Source organism: Arachis stenosperma, chromosome 3 (genome assembly GCF_014773155.1).
Source record: "Arachis stenosperma cultivar V10309 chromosome 3, arast.V10309.gnm1.PFL2, whole genome shotgun sequence".
Taxonomy (NCBI): domain Eukaryota; kingdom Viridiplantae; phylum Streptophyta; class Magnoliopsida; order Fabales; family Fabaceae; genus Arachis; species Arachis stenosperma.
In genome coordinates, this window is record NC_080379.1 from 48,263,877 (window position 1) to 48,284,143 (window position 20,267).

Sequence of the window (20,267 nt, forward strand, 5' to 3'; positions counted from 1 at the left end):
AGAAGAGAATCCAAAAGGAGAATGCAAGGCCATTAACATAACCTACATGGCTGAACTGGGAGAGGATGAAGAGGCAGTGAGCGCCATTGAGGAAGACCTCAATGGACGTCCACTGGCCTCCAATGAGTTCCCTAATGAGGAACCATGGGAATCTGAGGCTCATACTGAGACCATAGAGATTCCATTAGATTTACTGCTGCCATTCATGAGCTCTGATGAGTATTCTTCCTCTGAAGAGGATGAGTATGTCACTGAAGAGCAAGTTTCTAAATACCTTGGAGCAATCATGAAGTTAAATGATAAGTTATTTGGTAATGAGACTTGGGAGGATGAACCCCCTTTGCTCACCAAGGAACTGGATGACCTGTCTAGGCAGAAATAACCTCAAAAGAGACAAGATCCTGGGAAGTTTTCAATACCTTGTACTATAGGCACCATGACCTTTAAGAAGGCTGTGTGACCTAGGGTCAAGTATAAACCTCATGCCTCTCTCTGTAATGGAGAAGCTAGGGATCTTTGAGGTACAAGCTGCAAGAATCTCACTAGAGATGGCAGACAATTCAAAGAAACAAGCTTATGGGCTAGTAGAGGATGTTCTGGTGAAGGTTGAAGACCATTACATCCCTGCTGATTTCATAATCCTAGAGACTGGGAAGTGCATGGATGAATCCATCATCCTTGGCAGACCCTTCCTAGCCACAGCAAAGGCTGTGATTGATGTGGACAGAGGAGAATTGATCATTCAAGTGAATGAAGAATCCTTTGTGTTTAAGGCTCAAGGATATCCCTCTGTCACCATGGAGAGGAAGCATGAAGAGCTTCTCTCAAAACAGAGTCAAACAGAGCCCCCACAGTCAAACTCTAAGTTTGGTGTTGGGAGGCCACAACCAAATTCTAAGTTTGGTGTTGAACCCCCACATTCAAACTCTAAGTTTGGTGTTGGAAGGTTCCAACATTGCTCTGAGTATCTTTGAGGCTCCATGAGAGCCCTCTGTCAAGCTACTGACATTAAAGAAGCGCTTGTTGGGAGGCAACCAAATGTTATATTTTATCTATTTTCTTTTGTCATTTTATGTTTTCTGTAGGTTGATGATCATGAGAAGTCACAAAATCAATTGAAAAAGCAAAAACAGAATGAAAAATAGAAAGAAAAACAGCACACCCTGGAGGAAGACCTTGCTGGCGTCTAAACGCCAGTAAGGGGGACCCGTTCTTTAATTTCCTTGTTCTTTATTTTTCTGTTTTTCGAAAAATCATGCTTATGTTTATCTATGTTTGTGTCTTGTGATCATTAGTGTCTTAGTGTCTATGCCTTAAAGTTATGAATGTCCTATGAATCTATCACCTTTCTTAAATGAAAAATGTTCTTAATTGAAAAAGAGAAGAATTGCATGAATTTTAAATTTTATAACAGATTAATTATTTTGATGTGGTGGCAATACTTTTGTTTTCTGAATGTATGCTTAAACAGTGCATATGTCTTTTGAATTTGTGGTTCATGAATGTTGGCTCTTGAAAGAATGATGAAAAAGGAGACATGTTACTGAGGATCTGAAAAATCATAAAAATGATTCTTGAAGCAAGAAAAAGCAGTGAATACAAAAAAAAAAAGAAAAAAAAGAGAAAAAACGAAAAAAAAGGGAGAAAGAGAAAAAGAAAGAAAAAGAAAGAAATAAAGTTGTGATCCAAGGCAAAAAGAGTGTGCTTAAGAACCCTGGACACCTCTAATTGGGGACTCTAGCAAAGCTGAGTCACAATCTGAAAAGGTTCACCCAATTATGTGTCTGTGGCATGTATGTATCCGGTGGTAATACTGGAAGACAGAGTGCTTTGGGCCATGGCCAAGACTCATAAAGTAGCTGTGTTCAAGAATCATCATACTTAACTAGGAGAATCAATAACACTATCTGGATTCTGAGTTCCCATAGAAGCCAATCATTCTGAATTTCAAAGGATAGAGTGAGATGCCAAAACTGTTCAGAGGCAAAAAGCTAAAAGCCCCGCTCATCTAATTAATACTGATCTTCATAGATGTTTTTGGAATTCATTGCATATTCTCTTCTTTTTATCTTGTTTGATTTTCAGTTGCTTGGGGACAAGCAACAATTTAAGTTTGGTGTTGTGATGAGCGGATAATTTATACGCTTTTTGGCATTGTTTTTAGTATGTTTTTAGTATGTTTTAGTTAGTTTTTAGTATATTTTTATTAGTTTTTAGTTAAAATTCACTTTTCTAGACTTTACTATGAGTTTGCGTGTTTTTCTGTGATTTCAGGTATTTTCTGGCTGAAATTGAGGGACCTGAGCAAAAATCTGATTCAGAGACTGAAAAGGACTGCAGATGCTGTTGGATTCTGACCTCCCTGCACTCGAAGTAGATTTTCTGGAGCTACAGAAGCACAATTGGCGCGCTCTACACGGCGTTGGAAAGTAGACATCCTGGGCTTTTCAGCAATGTATAATAGTCCATACTTTGCCCAAGAATTGATGGCCCAAACCGGCGTTCCAAATCAGCTCAAAACTGCCGGAACTGGCACAAGAATGAGAGTTAAACGCCCAAACTGGCACAAAAGCTGGCGTTTAACTCCAAGAAGAGTCTCAACATGAAAATGCTTTAATGCTCAGCCCAAGCACACACCAAGTGGGCCCGGAAGTGGATTTTTCTGTCATTTACTCATTTCTGTAAACCTTAGGCTACTAGTTCTTTATAAATAAGACCTTTTGCTATTGTATTTTCATCGGGGTAGCTATCTTTGAGTAGTTTTATGCTATCTTAGATCATTGGGAGGCTGACCATTCGGCCATGCCTAGACCTTGTTCTTATGTATTTTCAACGGTGGAGTTTCTACACACCATAGATTAAGGTGTGGAGCTCTGCTGTACCTCGAGTATTAATGCAATTACTATTGTTCTTCTATTCAATTCAGCTTGTTCTTATTCCAAGATATTCATTCGCACTCAAGAACTTGATGAATGTGATGATTATGTGACGCTCATCATCATTCTCACTTATGAACGTGTGCCTGACAACCACTCCCGTTCTACAAGCAAACAAGGCTTGAATGTTTATCTCTTGGATCCCTTAATCGGAATCTTCGTGGTATAAGCTAGAACTGATGGCGGCATTCAAGAGAATCCGGAAGGTCTAAACCTTGTCTGTGGTATTCTGAGTAGGATTCAATGATTGAATGACTGTGACGAGCTTCAAACTCCTGAAGGCTGGGCGTTAGTGACAGAAGCAAAAGAATCAATGGATTCTATTCCAACCTGATTGAGAACCGACAGATGATTAGCCGTGCCGTGACAGGGTGCGTTGAACATTTTCACTGAGAGGACGGGATTGTAGCCACTGACAACGGTGATGCCCAACACACAGCTTGCCATGGAAAGGAGTAAGAAGGATTGGATGAAGACAGTAGGAAAGCAGAGAGATGGAAGGGACAAAGCATCTCCATTCGCTTATCTGAAGTTCTCACCAATGAATTACATAAGTATCTCTATCTTTACTTTATGCTTTATTCATATATCATCCATGACCATTTGAATCTGCCTGACTAAGATTTACAAGTTGACCATAGCTTGCTTCATACCAACAATCTCCGTGGGATCGACCCTTACTCGCGTAAGGTTTATTACTTGGACGACCCAGTGCACTTGCTGGTTAGTTGTGCGAAGTTGTGAAATTATGTTTATACCGGGGATTATTTGAGTTGTGAAAAGTAGAGATCACAATTTCGTGCACCAGGGATCGACCCTTATTCACGTAAGGTATTACTTGGACGACCTAGTGCACTTGCTGGTTAGTTGTACAAGTTGTGAAAAGTGTGATTTACAATTTCGTGCACCAAGTTTTTGGCGCCGTTGCCAGGGATTGTTCGAGTTTGGACAACTGACGGTTTATCTTATTGCTTAGATTAGGAAAAATTTATCTTTTTAGTTTAGAGTCACTAAAATTGAATCTTCTATTATTGTTTTTGGTTAAAATTTTAAAATCCTTATTTTCTTTTTTCTAGATTTATTTTTTTTCAAAAATTTTAATAAATTTTTAAAAACCAATAACCTCATAATTTAGTCTTCTGTTTGAGTTTAGTTTCATGTTTTAAGTTTGGTGTCAATTACATGTTTTTATTTTCCTTTAATTTTTCGAATTATATGTTCCTTGTTCTTTCTTGATCTTCAAGTTGTTCTTGTTTATTTTCCTTGTTTGATCTTTAGTTTTTCTTGTTTTGTGTTTTTCCTTGTTTTTCTTGTGCATTTTCGAATTATTAATGTCCAAAGTATAAAAATTTTTAAGTTTGGTGTCCTTTGTGTTTTTAATTCCTTAAAAATTTTCAAAAATTTGTTCTTAGTGTTCATCTTGATATTCAAAGCGTTCTTGTTTGTTTTTCTTGTTTTGATCTAAAAATTCTAAATTTGGTGTCATTTTATTGTTTTTCTCTTTTCTCATTAAAGTCAAAAATATCTTTTCTCTTTAATTTTAATTGATTTTTTTTCGAAATTTACATTAAAAATTCAGATTTTTATTTTAAAAATTTTATCTTATCTTATCTTAGTTTTAAATCTAAAAAAAATCAAATCTTTTTCAAAAATCATATCTTTTTCAAAATCTTATCTTATCTTATTTCAAATTCAAAATTCAAAATTCAAATTTCAAAACTTTTTAATTTAAAAACTTATCTTCTCTTACCTAACTTATCTTATCTTTTCTAATCTCAATTCTTCAAATCATATCTTTTTCAAATCTTTTCTTTTATTTTTTTCTTACAAGTATCTTTAATTTTAAGACATATCTTTTTCAAAACTTCCTAACCACCTTCTCTCTCTTCATTTTTCGAAAATCCTCACCAAAAAATTTTCAAATCTTTTTAATTAATTAATTAAGTTAGTTTTCTAATTTCGTTTTTTTCCTTTCTTTTTATTTTTATTTTATTTTATTTTTTTATTATTTTCGAAATTTTCATCCTTTTATTTATTTACTTTATTTTCAATTTCGTTAAATTAAAAAAAAAGAGGAATAAAATTTTTATTTACAATCCACATCATCTTCCTTTCTCCATCATGGACCTAAGTGGAAATGAACAATCCATATGGACTATGAGGTCATATGCTAACCCCAATACTACTGCATATGGGAGTAGTATCTATATACCCCCTATAAGAGCCAGCAACTTTGAGCTAAACCCTCAGCTTATTATCATGGTGCAGCAAAATTGCCAGTATTTCGGTCTTTCACAGGAAGAACTTACTAAATTTCTGGCACAATTCTTACAAATTGTTGACACAGTATGTGATAAAGAAGTGGATCAGGATGTCTATAGATTATTACTGTTTCTATTTGCTATAAAAGATCAAGCTAAGAGGTGGTTAAATAACTAACCCACATCAAACATAAGAACATGGAAACAGTTATCAGACAAATTCCTGAATCAATATTTCCCTCCAAAAAGGATGACACAACTAAGGCTGGACATCCAAGGCTTTAAACAAGAGGATAATGAATCTCTTTATAATGTCTGGGAGAGGTACAGAGGGATGCTAAGGAAATGCCCCTCTGAAATATTTTCAGAGTGGGTGCAGTTAGACATCTTCTACTACGGGCTTACTGAAAAGGCCCAGACATCTCTAGACCACTCAACTAGTGGATCTATACACATGAGAAAGACAATTAAAGAGGCTCAAGAACTCATTGATACAGTTTCTAGAAATTAGCATTTGTACTTAAGAAGTGAGTCCTCCATGAAAGAAGAGGCTAAAGCAGTATCCACTGAACCTAGTCCTCAAGAACAAGTTGCTGAAATCAATAAGCAATTGCTCATCATAACAAAATAGTTTGAAGAATTCAAAGAGATTCTCCAAGACACTAAAAATTCTAACAAGAATATGGAAGCACAATTGAATCAGACAAGATAGCAGCTATCTAAACAGATAACAGAAGAATGCCAAGCTGTTCAATTAAGGAGTGGGAAGACACTGAATGTATCAATCCAAGGCAGCAGAAAACCAAGAAAGGAACAACTGACAAAGGATAACCAAACCACTATCCAAAATCCCTCTGAGGACAGTAAGAGCCCAGAGAGGAATGATGCTGGCATTCAAACGCCAGAGAAGGGTGGACAGTTGGCGTTAAACGCCCAAGGGTCGGCCAATTTTGGTGTCCAAACGCCAGAAAAGGGTGGAAATCTGGCGTTAAACGCCCAAGCAGCACCCAATTCTGGCGTTCAAACACCACTAAGGGATCAGACACCTGCAAGTGCTGATAACAACCCCCTTAAGCAGGCTTCTCCAACCACTTCTGTAGGAAATAAACCTGCAGCAACTAAGGTTGAAGAATACAAAGCCAAGATGCCTTATCCTCAAAAACTCCGCCAAGCGGAATAGGATAAACAATTTGCCCTCTTTGCAGACTATCTAAGGACTCTTGAAATAAAGATTCCGTTTGTAGAGGTGATGAGCGGATAATTTATACGCTTTTTGGCATTATTTTTAGGTAGTTTTTAGTAGGATCTAGCTACTTTTAGGGATGTTTTCATTAGTTTTTATGCTAAATTCACATTTCTGGACTTTACTATGAGTTTGTGTGTTTTTCTGTGATTTCAGGTATTTTCTGGTTGGAATTGAGGGACCTGAGCAAAACTCTGATAAAAGGCTGACAAAGGACTGCTGATGTTGTTGGATTCTGACCTCCCTGCACTCGAAATGGATTTTCTGGAGCTATAGAACTCCAAATGGCGCCCTCTCAACAGCGTTGGAAAATAGACATCCAGAGCTTTCTAGCACTATATAATAGTCCATACTTCATTCGAGATTAGACGATGCAAACGGGCGCTCAATGCCAGTTCAATGTTGTATTTTGGAGTCAAACGCCAGAAACACGTCACGAACTAGAGTTGAACGCCAAAAACACGTTACAACTTGGCGTTCAACTCCAAGAGAAGCCTCCGCACGTGTAAAGCTCAAGATCAGCCCAAGCACATACCAAGTGGGACCCGGAAGTGTATTTCTGCATCAATTACTTACTTCTGTAAACCCTAGTAGCTAGTCTAGTATAAATAGGACATTTTATTATTGTATTAGAAGTTTTTTTGACCATTCGGTCTTTCGACCATATCTTTGGACGTTTAGTTCTTAGACCAGGGGGGCTGGCCATTCGGCCATTCCTGGATCACCATCACTTATGTATTTTCAACGGTGGAGTTTCTACACACCATAGATTAAGGGTGTGGAGCTCTGCTGTACCACGAGTTTTAATGCAATTACTACTACTTTCTATTCAATTCAGTTTATTCTTGTTCTAAGATATTCGTTGCACTTCAACATGATGAATGTGATGATTCGTGACACTCATCATCATTCTCACCTATGAACGTGTGATTGACAACCACCTCCGTTCTACCTTAGACCGAGCACATATCTCTTGGATTCCTTATTCAGAATCTTCGTGGTATAAGCTAGAATTGATGGCGGCATTCATGAGAATCCAGAAAGTCTAAACCTTGTCTGTGGTATTCTGAGTAGGATTCAGGGATTGAATGACTGTGACGAGCTTCAAACTCGCAATTGTTGGGCGTGATGACAAACGTAAAAGAATCAATGGATTCTATTCCGACATGATCGAGAACTGACAGATGATTAGCCGTGCTGTGACAGAGCATTTGGGCCATTTTCACTGAGAGGATGGGATGTAGCCATTGAAAACAGTGATGCCCTACATACAGCTTGCCATGGGAAGGAGTAAGAAGGATTGAAGGAAGGCAGTAGGAAAGTAGAGATCCAACAGGGACAAAGCATCTCCATACACTTATCTGAAATTCTCACCAATGATTTACATAAGTATTTCTATCTTTATTTTCTGTTTATTTATTATTATTATTCGAAAACTCTATAACCATTTATTATCCGCCTAACCGAGATTTACAAGATGACCATAGCTTGCTTCATACCAACAATCTCCGTGGGATCGACCCTTACTCACGTAAGGTTTATTACTTGGACGACCCAGTGCACTTTCTGGTTAGTTGTGCGAAGTTGTGAAGAAAGTGCTAAGTTATAAACGCGCATACCAAGTTGAGCGCCATTATTAGAGATCACAATTTTGTGCACCAAGTTTTTGGCGCCGTTGTTGGGGATTGTTCGAGTTTGAAGCCAGTGATTATTCAAGATTCCGGCAACAACACCAAGTTTTTGGCGCCGTTGCCGGGGATTGTTCGAGTTTGGACAACTGACAGTTCATCTTGTTGCTCAGATTAGGTAATTTTTTTTGTTTTATTTTCAAATTTTTTTTTCAAAAATCTTTCAAAAATTTATCACCTGTTTTCGAAAATTTTCAGGGTTTTTAAGAATGAATTCTGGAGTTTCATGTAACATGTTGAAGCCTGGTTGGCTGTAAAACCATGCCTAATTCCTGGACCGGAGCTTTTGACTAACATTACATGATTCCTGGAATTCTGATTGAGGAATTATGATTCATTACTTCCTTTTTCAAAAATATGTTTTTGAAAAATTTATTACAAAAATCCAAAAAAATTAATAAAATCATAAAAATAAAAAATATTTTGTGTTTCTTGTTTGAGTCTTGAGTCAATTTTTAAGTTTGGTGTCAATTGCATGTTTTAAAATTTTTTTTGCATTTTTTGAAAATTCATGCATGTGTTCTTCAGGATCTTCAAGTTGTTCTTGACAAGTCTTCTTGTTTGATCTTTAAAATTTCTTGTTTTGTGTTTTTTGTTGTTTTTCATATGCATTTTTGCATTCATAGTGTCTAGGCGTTGAAAATTTCTAAGTTTGGTGTCTTGCATATTTTCTTTGCATCAAAAATTTTTCAAAAATATGTTCTTGATGTTCATCATGATCTTCAAAGTGTTCTTGGTGTTCATCTTGACATTCATAGTGTTCTTGCATGCATCATAGGTTTTGATCCAAAATTTTTCATGTTTTGGGTCATTTTTATGTTTTTCTCTCTCATCATTAAAAATTCAAAAATAAAAAAATATATTTTCCTTATTTTGCTCATAATTTTCGAAAATTTGAGTTGACTTGGTCAAAATTTTTTAAAACTTAGCTATTTCTTACAAGTCAAGTCAAATTTTCAAATTTAAAAATCTTATCTTTTCAAAATCTTTTTCAAAAATAAAATCTTTTTCATTTTTTTATTATTTTCAAAATTTTTAAAATTTATTTTCAAAATCTTTTTCTTTTCTTTATTTCAAAATTTTGAAAACTTTACTAACAATTAATGTAATTGATTCAAAAATTTGAAGTTTGTTACTTTCTTGTTAAGAAATGTTCAATCTTTAAATTCTAGAATCATATCTTTTAGTTTCTTGTTAGTTAAGTAATCAATTTTAATTGTAAAAATCAAATTTTTTTCAAAATATCTTTTTAATCATATCTTTTCAATTAATATCTTTTTCAAATACTTGATTTCAAAATATCTTTTCTAACTTCTTATCTTTTCAAAATTGATCTTCAAATCTTTTTCATCTAACTAATTGACTTTTTGTTTGTTTCTTATCTTTTTCAAAACCGCCTAACTACCTTTCCCTCTCTAATTTTCGAAAATCATCTCTTTCTTTTTCAAAATTCTTTTAATTAATTAATTGTTTCAAATTTTAATTTTAATTTTATATCTTCTCTTAATTTTCAAAAATCACTAACCCTTTTTTCAAAATTAATTTTCGAATTCTCTCCCCCTCATCTTCTTTTATTTATTTATTTATTTACTAACACTTCTCTTCATCTCAAGAATCTGAACCTATCTTCACCCTTGTGTTTGGATTCTTACCTTTTCCTTCTTCTATTCCTTTCTTCTTTTACTAACATAAAAGAATCTCTCTACTGTGGTAAAGAGGATCCCTATTATTATTTTCTGTTCGCTTCTTTTTCATATGAGCAGGAGCAAGGACAAGAATATTCTTGTTGAAGCAGATCCTGAACCTGAAAGGACTCTGAAGAGGAAACTAAGAGAAGCTAAATTACAACAATCCAGAGACAACCTTACAAAAATTTTCGAAAAGGAAGAGGAGATGGCAGCCGAAAATAATAATGCAAGGAGGATGCTTGGTGATTACACTACACCTACTTCCAAGTTTGATTGAAGAAGCATCTCAATCCCTACTATTGGAGCAAACAATTTTGAGCTGAAACCTCAACTGGTTGCTCTAATGCAACAGAACTGCAAGTTCCATGGACTTCCATCAGAAGATCCCTACTAATTTTTAACTGAGTTCTTGCAGATATGTGAGACTGTTAAGACTAATGGAGTAGATCTTGAAGTCTACAGGCTCATGCTTTTCCCTTTTGCTGTGAGAGACAGGGCTAGAACATGGTTAGACTCACAACCTAAAGATAGCCTGGACTCTTGGGATAAGCTGGTCGCGGCCTTCTTGGCTAAGTTCTTTCCTCCTCAAAAGCTGAACAAGCTTAGAGTGGATGTTCAGACTTTCAAACAAAAAGATGGTGAATCCCTTTATGAAGCTTGGGAAAGATACAAGCAGATGACCAAAAGGTGTCCTTCTGACATGCTTTCAGAGTGGACCATTCTGGATATATTCTATTATGGTTTATCTGAGTTCTCCAAGATGTCATTGGACCATTCTGCAGATGGATCCATTCACCTAAAGAAAATGCCTGCAGAAGCTCAAGAACTTATTGACATGGTTGCAAATAACCAGTTCATGTACACTTTTGAGAGAAATTCCATGAATAATAGGACGCCTCAAAAGAAGGGAGTTCTTGAAATTGATGCTCTGAATGCCATATTGGCTCAGAACAAAATGTTGACTCAACAAGTCAACATGATTTCTTAAAGTCTGAATGGATGGCAAAATGCATCCAACAGTACTAAAGAGGCATCTTCTGAAGAAGAAGCTTATGATCCTGAGAACCTTGCAATAGCAGAGGTAAATTATATGGGTGAACCTTATGGAAACACCTATAATTCATCATGGAGAAATCATCCAAATTTCTCATGGAAGGATCAACAAAAGCTTCAACAAGGCTTTAATAATGGTGGAAGAAATAGGCTCAGCAATAGCAAGCCTTATCCATCATCTTCTCAGCAACAGATAAAGAATTCTGAGCAGAGCACCTCTAATTTAGCAAACTTAGTCTCTGATCTGTCTAAGGCCACTTTAAGTTTCATGAGTGAAACAAGGTCCTCCATCAGAAATTTGGAAGCACAAGTGGGCCAGCTGAGTAAGAAAGTCACTGAAACTCCTCCTAGTAATCTCCCAAGCAATACTGAAGAGAATCCAAAAAGAGAGTGCAAGGCCATTGACGTAATTAACATGGCCGAATCTAGGGAGGAAGGGGAGGACGTGAATCCCAATGAGGAAGACCTCATGGGACGTCTCTCAAGTAAGAAAGAGCTCCCTATTGAGGACCCAAAGGGATCTGAAGGTCATATAGAGACCATAGAGATCCCATTAAACCTCCTTCTGCCATTCATGAGCTCTGAAGACTATTCTTCCTCTGATGAGGATGAAAATGTAACTGGAGAGCAAGTTGCTCAATATCTAGGAGCCATCATGAAGCTGAATGCCAAATTATTTGGTAATGAGACTTGGGAAGGTGAACCTCCCTTGCTCATTAGTGAACTAGATACATGGGTTCAGCAAACCTTACCTCAAAAGAGACAAGATCCTGGCAAATTCTTAATACTCTGTACCATAGGCACTATGACCTTTGAAAAGGCTCTGTGTGACCTAGGGTCGGGCATAAATCTTATGCCACTCTCTGTAATGGAGAAGCTGGGGATTATTGAGGTACAACCTGCCATATTCTCATTACAAATAGCAGACAAGTCAGTAAGACAAGCTTATGGATTGGTAGAGGACGTGTTAGTAAAGATTGAAGGCCTTTACATCCCTGCTGATTTCATAATCTTAGACACTAGGAAGGAGGAGGATGAATGCATCATCCTTGGAAGACCTTTCCTAGCCACAGCAGGAGCTGTGATAGATGTTAACAGAGGACAATTAGTCCTTCAATTGAATGGGGACTACCTTTTGTTTAAAACCCAAGGGTGTTCCTCTGTAACCATGGAGAGGAAGTATGAGAAGCTTCTCTCAGTACAGAGTCAAACAGAGCCCCACAATCAAACTCTAAGTTTGGTGTTGGGAGGCCACAGCCAAACTCTAAGTTTGGTGTTGAATCCCCACATCCAAACTCTAAGTTTGGTGTTGGGAGTCTACAACATTAACCTGATCACCTGTGAGGCTCCATGAGAGATTACTGTCAAACTATTGACATTAAAGAAGCGCTTATTGGGAGGCAACCCAATTTTTATTTATCTAATTTTATTTTTCTTTTATTGTTCTTTTTTTTATTAGGCTCATGATCATGTGGAGTCACAAAACAAATACTAAAATTAAAAATAGAATAAAAAATAGCAGAAGAAACAGCACACCCTGGAGGAAGGGCTCACTGGCATTTAAACACCAGTAAGGAGCATCTGGCTGGCGTTCAACGCCAGAACAGAGCATGGATCTGGTGTTGAACGCCAAAAACATACAGCAATCTGGCGTTCAACGCCAGAAATATGCTGCAGACTGGCGTTGAACGCCCAAAACAAGCATAAAATTGGTGTTTAACGCCAGAAACAAGCAACAGTCTAGCGTTAAACGCCAGGATTGCATGTAGAGGGCGTGTTACACGCCCAATTGGTGCAGGGATGTTAAATCCTTGACACCTCAGGATCTGTGGACCCCACAGGATCCCCACCTACCTCAACTTACCTTCTCTCTTCTTCACCAATCACCTCAATCTCTTTTCCTCATCACCTCTTCACCACGCACATCCATCTATCCTTCCCACCCAAACCCACCCTAAATGGCCGAAACACAAACCTTTCTCCCTCTCCTCCATCTCTTCCTCTTCTCCTTCCATTCTTTCTTCTTTGCTCGAGGGCGAGCAACATTATAAGTTTGGTGTGGTAAAAGCATAGCTTTTTTTTTTGTTTTTCCATAACTATTGATGGCACCTAAGGCCAGAGAAACCTCAAAAAAGAGAAAAGGGAAGACAAAAAGCTTCCACCTCCGAGTCATGGGAGATGGAGAAATTTATCTCAAGGGTCCATAGCTCAGTAGAAGAGCATTTGACTGCACATCAAGAAGAGCATAAGGAATTCCCTCATCAAGAAATCCCTGAGATACCTCAGGGGATACATTTTCCTCCACACAATTATTGGGAGCAACTAAGGATAGGAGCATCAAAATCACTAGGGATCAAGCAACAGAGGCAAGGAAGAGACATAGAGGAGCTCAAAAAGCACCATTGGTCCTTCAAAAAGGCGCCACCATCACTAAGGTGGACTCATTCCTTAACTTCCTTATTCTTATCTCTGTTTTTTGATTTTTATGCTTCATGTTTGTCTATGTTTTGTGTCTTTACTTCATGATCATTAGTATTTAGTAACTATATCTTAAAGCTATGAATTATTCCATGAATCCTTCACCTCTCTAAAATGAAAAATGTTTCTAATACAAAATAACAAGAAGTACATGAATTTCGAATTCATCCTTGAATTTAGTTTAATTATATTGATGTGGTGATAATACTTTTATTTTCTGAATGAATGCTTGAACAGTGCATATTTTTTATCTTGTTGTTTATGAATGTTAAATTTGTTGGCTCTTGAAAGAATGAGGAACAAAGAGAAATGTTACTGATAATCTGAAAAATCATAAATTTGATTCTTGAAGCAAGAAAAAGCAGTGAATAGCAAAAGCTTGCGAAAAAAAAATTAGAAAGAAAAAGAAAAGCAAGCAGAAAAAGCCAATAGCCCTTAAAACCAAAAGGCAAGGGTGAAAAGGATCCAAGGCTTTGAGCATCAATGGATAGGAGGGCCCAAGAAAATAAAATCCAAGCCTAAGCGGCTAAATCAAGTTGTCCCTAACCATGTGCTTGTGGCGTGCAGGTCCAAGTGAAAAGCTTGAGACTGAGTGGTTAAAGTCGTGATCCAAAGCAAAAAGAGTGTGCTTAAGAGCTCTGGACACCTCTAACTGGGGACTTTAGCAAAGCTGAGTCACAATCTGAAAAGGTTCACCCAGTCATGTGTCTGTGGCATTTATGTATCCGGTGGTAATACTGGAAAACAAAGTGCTTAGGGCCACGGCCAAGACTCATAAAAGTAGCTGTGTTCAAGAATCAACATACTTAACTAGGAGAATCAATAACACTATCTGAAACTCTGAGTTCCTATAGATGCCAATCATTCTGAACTTCAAAGGAAGAAGTGAGATGCCAAAACTGTTCAGAAGCAAAAAGCTACAAGTCCCGCTAATCTAATTAGACTAATTTTCATTGATATTTTGAGATTTATAGTATATTCTCTTCTTTTTATCCTAATTGATTTTCAGTTGCTTGGGGACAAGCAACAATTTAAGTTTGGTGTTTTGATGAGCGGATAATTTATGCGCTTTTTGGCATTGTTTTTAGGTAGTTTTTAGTAGAATCTAGCTACTTTTAGGGATGTTTTCATTAGTTTTTATGCTAAATTCACATTTCTGGACTTTACTATGAGTTTGTGTGTTTTTCTGTGATTTCAGATATTTTCTGGCTGGAATTGAGGGACCTGAGCAAAACTCTGATAAAAGGCTGACAAAGGACTGCTGATGCTGTTGGATTCTGACCTCCCTACACTCGAAATGAATTTTCTGGAGCTGCAGAGTTCCAAATGGCGCGCTCTCAACGGCGTTGAAAAGTATACATCCAGATCTTTCCGGCAATATATAATAGTCCATACTTCATTCGAGATTAGATGACGCAAACAGGCGCTCAACGCCAGTTCCATGTTGCATTCTGGAGTCAAACGCCAGAAACACGTCACGAACTAGAGTTGAACGCCAAAAATATGTTACAACTTGGCGTTCAACTCCAAGAGAAGCCTCTTCATGTGTAAAGCTCAAGCTCAGCCCAAGCACACACCAAGTGGGCCCCGAAAATAGATTTCTGCATCATTTACTTACTTCTGTAAACCCTAGTAGCTAGTCTAGTATAAATAGGACATTTTATTATTGTATTAGAAGTTTTTTTTGACCATTCAATCTTTCGACCATATCTTTGGATGTTTAGTTCTTAGACCAGGGGGGCTGGCCATTCGGCCATGCCTGGATCACCATCACTTATGTATTTTTCAACGGTGGAGTTTCTACACACCATAGATTAAGGGTGTGGAGGTATGCTGTACCTCGAGTTTTAATGTAATTACTACTACTTTTTATTCAATTCAGTTTATTCTTGTTCTAAGATATTCGTTGCACTTCAACATGATGAATGTGATGATTCGTGATACTCATCATCATTCTCACCTATGAATGCGTGATTGACAACCACCTCCGTTCTACCTTAGACCGAGCGCTTATCTCTTGGATTCTTTAATCAGAATCTTCGTGGTATAAGCTAGAATTGATGGCAGCATTCATGAGAATCCGGAAATTCTAAACCTTGTCTGTGGTATTCCGAGTAGGATTCAGGGATTGAATGACTGTGACGAGCTTCAAACTCGCGATTGTTGGGCGTGATGACAAACGCAAAAGAATCAGTGGTTTCTATTCCGACATGATCGAGAACCAACAGATGATTAGCCGTGCTGTGACAGAGCATTTGGACCATTTTCACTGAGAGGATGGGATGTAGCCATTGACAACAGTGATGCCCTACATACAGCTTGCCATGGGAAGGAGTAAGAAGGATTGAAGGAAGACAGTAGGAAAGCAGAGATCCAACAAGGACAAAGCATCTCCATACACTTATCTGAAATTCTCACCAATGATTTACATAAGTATTTCTATCTTTATTTTCTGTTTATTTATTATTATAATTCGAAAACTCCATAACCATTTATTATCCGCCTAACTGAGATTTACAAGATGACCATAGCTTACTTCATACCAACAATCTCCGTGGGATCGACCCTTACTCACGTAAGGTTTATTACTTGGACGACCCAGTGCACTTGCCGGTTAGTTGTGCGAAGTTGTGAAGAAAGTGCTGAGATATAAATGCGCATACCAAGTTGAGCGCCAGTATTAGGTATCACAATTTCGTGCACCAATAGGCACTTGAGAAAATACCCTATTATGCTAAGTTCATGAAAGAGATCTTAAGTCATAAGAAGGATTGGAGAGAAACTGAAAAAGTTTTTCTCACTGAAGAATGCATTGCAGTCATTCTGAAAAGCTTACCAGAGAAGCTTAGAGATCCCGAAAGTTTTATGATACTATGCACATTAGAGGGTGCTTGTACCAAGACGGCTCTATGTGATCTTAGGGCAAGTATCAACCTAATACCTGCATCTACTATCAGAAAGCTTGGTTTGACTGATGAAGTTAAACCAACCCGGATATGCCTCCAACTTGCTGATGGCTCCATTAAGATCTCATCAGGCATAATTGAGGACATGATCGTCAAGATTGGGCCATTTGCCTTTCCTACTGACTTTGTAGTGCTGGAAATGGAGGAGAACAAGAGTGCAACTCCATTCTAGGAAGACCTTTCCTTGCAACTGGACGAACCCTCATTGACGTCCAAAAAGGGGAGATAACCCTGAGAGTCAATGAGGACGAGTTCAAGTTGAATGCTGTCAAAGCAATGCAGCATCCAGACACACCAAAAGACTGCCTGAGCACTGATATTATTGACTCCTTGATGGAAGAGGTCAATATGACTGAGAGTCTCAAATCAGAGCTAGAGGACATTCTTAAAGATGTTCAGCCTGATCTGGAGGAACCAGAGAGAACAGAAGAACCTCTGAAAACTCCTCAGGAATAGGATAAACCTCCTAAATCCGAGCTCAAATCACTACCACCATCCCTGAAATATGCATTTCTGGGAGAAGATGACACTTTTCCCGTGATCATAAGCTCTGCTTTAGAGCCACAATAAGAGAAAGCACTAATTTAGGTGCTAAGGACACACAAGAAAGCTCTTGGGTGGTCCATAAGTGATCTTAAGGGCATTAGCCCAACAAGATGCATGCACAAGATCCTATTGGAGGATGATGCTAAGCCAGTGGTTCAACCACAGAGGCGGCTAAATCCAGCTATGAAGGAGGTGGTGCAGAAAGAGGTCACTAAGTTACTAGAGGCTGGGATTATTTATCATATTTCTGACAGCCCCTGGGTGAGCCCTATCCAAGTTGTCCCCAAGAAGGGAGGCATGACAGTGGTTCATAATAAAAAGAATGAACTGGTTTCTACAAGAACAGTTACAGAGTGGTGTATGTGTATTGTCTACAGAAGACTCAATACAGCCACCAGAAAGGATCATTTTCCTTTACCATTCATAGACCAGATTCTAGAGAGACTAGCAGGTCATGAATACTACTACTTTTTAGATGGCTATTCAGGTTACAACCAAATTACAGTAGATCCTCAGGACTAAGAGAAAACAGCATTCACATGTCCATCTGGAGTATTTGCCTACAGAAGGATGCAATTTGGTCTGTGCAATGCACCTGCAACCTTTCAGAGGTGCATGCTCTCTATTTTCTCTGATATGGTAGAAAATTTTTTGGAAGTCTTCATGGATGACTTCTCAGTATTTGGAGACTCAATCAGCTCCTGTCTTGATCACCTAGCACTTGTTCTGAAAAGGTGCCAAGAGACTAACCTGATTTTAAACTGGGAGAAATGTCACTTTATGGTGACTGAAGAAATTGTCCTTGGGCATAAAATTTCAAACAAGGGAATAGAGGTGGATCAAGCTAAGATAGAAGTGATTGAAAAATTACCACCATCTGCCAATGTTAAGGCAATCAGAAGCTTTCTGGGGCATGCAGGATTCTATAGGAGGTTTATAAAGGATTTTTCAAAAATCGCAAAACCTCTGAGCAATCTGCTAGCCGCTGACACACCATTTGTCTTTGACACAGAGTGTCTGCAAGCATTTGAAACTCTGAAAGCTAAGCTGGTCACAGCACCAGTCATTTATACACCAGACTGGACATTACCATTTGAACTAATGTGTGATGCCAGTGACCATGCCATTGGTGCCATATTGGGACAAAGGCATAATAAGCTTCTGCATGTCATTTACTATGCTAGTCGTGTTCTGAATGATGCATATAAGAATTACACAACCACACAAAAAGAGTTGCTTATAGTGGTTTATGCCATTGACAAGTTCAAATCTTATTTAGTGGGATCAAAAGTGATTGTGTACACTGACCATACTGCTCTAAAATATTTCCTCACAAAGTAGGATTCAAAACCCAGGCTCATAAGATGGGTGTTGCTTCTGCAAGAGTTTGATATAGAAATAAGATACAGAAAGGGGACAGAGAACCAGGTAGCTGATCACCTGTCCCGGATAGAACAGTAGTAGGAGCATCCCTCCCTCCTACTAAGATCTCTGAAACCTTCCCAGATGAGCAACTTTTTGCCATTCAGGAAGTGCCATGGTTTACAGATATTGCAAATTATAAAGCTGTAAGATTCATACCCAAAGAGTACAGTAAGCAGCAAACGAAAAAATTGATTTCTGATGCAAAGTACTACTTGTGGGATGAACTGTATCTCTTTAAGAGGTGTGCAGATGGAATGATCCGTAGATGTGTGCCTAGAGAAGAGGCACAGAAGATCCTATGGTATTGCTATGGATCACAGTATGAAGGACATTTTGGAGGTGAGCGAACAGCCACCAATGTTCTCCAATGTGGCTTCTACTGGCCTATCCTTTATAGAGACTCCCGAGAGTTTGTACGTAACTGTGACAGTTGCCAAAGAGCTGGTAATCTACCTCATGGTTATGCCATGCCTCAGCAAGGGATCCTAGAGATTGAGTTGTTTGATGTATGGGATATTGACTTCATGGGGCCTTTCCCACCATCTTACTCAAACACTTATATTCTGGTGGCAGTAGATTATGTATCTAAATGGGTAAAGGCAATTGCAACACCCACGAATGATACTAAGACAGTGATGAAGTTCCTCTAGAAGAATAACTTCAACAGGTTTGGTGTCCTTAGGATACTGATTAATGATGGAGGCACTCATTTCTGCAATAAATAGCTTGACTCTGCTCTGGTCCGATATGGAATTAACCATAAAGTGGCAAATCCATATCATCCACAGACAAATGGGCAGGCTGAAGTCTCAAATAGAGAACTAAAACAGATCCTAGAACGGACTGTAAGTACCCGTAGAAAAGATTGGGAAAGAGGTTTGGATGATGCTCTGTGGGCATACAGAACAGCATTCAAAACTCCTATAGGAACCTCTCCATACCAGTTGGTGTATGGAAAAGCCTGTCATCTGCCAGTAGAACTGGAACATAAGGCCTACTGGGCAACCAGGTTCCTAAACCTTGATGCTAAGGTAGTTGGAGAGAAAAGATTACTCCAGTTAAATGAGCTAGAAGAGTTCAGATTCAATGCTTTCGAAAATGCTAAAATTTATAAAGAGAAAGCAAAATGATGGCATGACAAAAGGCTATCATCTAGAGTCTTTGAGCCAGGACAGAAGGTCCTGCTGTTTAACTCTAGGCTCAGATTGTTCCCTGGGAAATTGAAATCCCGGTGGAGGGGACCATATGTGATTACAAGTGTGTCACCATATGGTTATGTAGAGCTTCAAGATATTGATTCTGACAAAAGGTTCATTGTTAATGGACAGAGAATCAAACATTATCTTGAAGGCAATGTTGAGCAAGAATGCTCAAAATTGAGACTAAATTAAAAGCTCAGTAAAAGTAGCTAATGACAGTAAAGAAGCGCTTGCTGGGAGGCAACCCAGCCATTAGCAAAGGTTTTGTTATTTAAATAATAATTATACGAGTTTAATATAATTTATTTTAAGGTTGATGATCATGTGGAGTCACAAAAACAGCTGCAGAATTAAAGCAGAATCAAAAATAGCATAAAAAAATAGGACACCCTAGAGGATAGGCTTACTGGCGTTTAAATGCTAGTAAGGATAACAGAATGGGCATTTAACGCCCATGCTGGCAGCATTCTGGGCGTTAAACGCCAGAATGGGCAGCATTCTGGGCGTTTAACGACAGAAATGGCAGCATTTTGGGCGTTTAGAAAAATACACAGTAAGGAAGGATTCCTGGCGTTTAATGCCAGCCAGGATATCTGGCTGGGCGTTAAACGCCCAAAGAGGTAGCCAAGTAGGCGTTAAACGCCAGAAATGGTAGCATTCTGGGCGTTTAACGCCAGGATGGCACAAGGGAGGTAATTTTGCTTCCAATTCGATTTTTTTTCAATTTTTCATGTTTTAGTTCATAATTTTTTGCATCAAACATATTTTAAACATTCATCTTTCA

General features: G+C 38.1%; 1 non-coding gene across 1 annotated transcript; it reads right to left on the bottom strand.

Annotated features, from left to right (window-relative positions):
- Positions 1-10,414: 10,414 nt before the first annotated feature.
- On the bottom strand, positions 10,415-10,522 carry LOC130970931 (small nucleolar RNA R71). The gene has a single exon (XR_009082176.1). It is a non-coding gene; the product is annotated as a small nucleolar RNA R71 (small nucleolar RNA).
- Between the last annotated feature and the right edge of the window lie 9,745 nt (positions 10,523-20,267).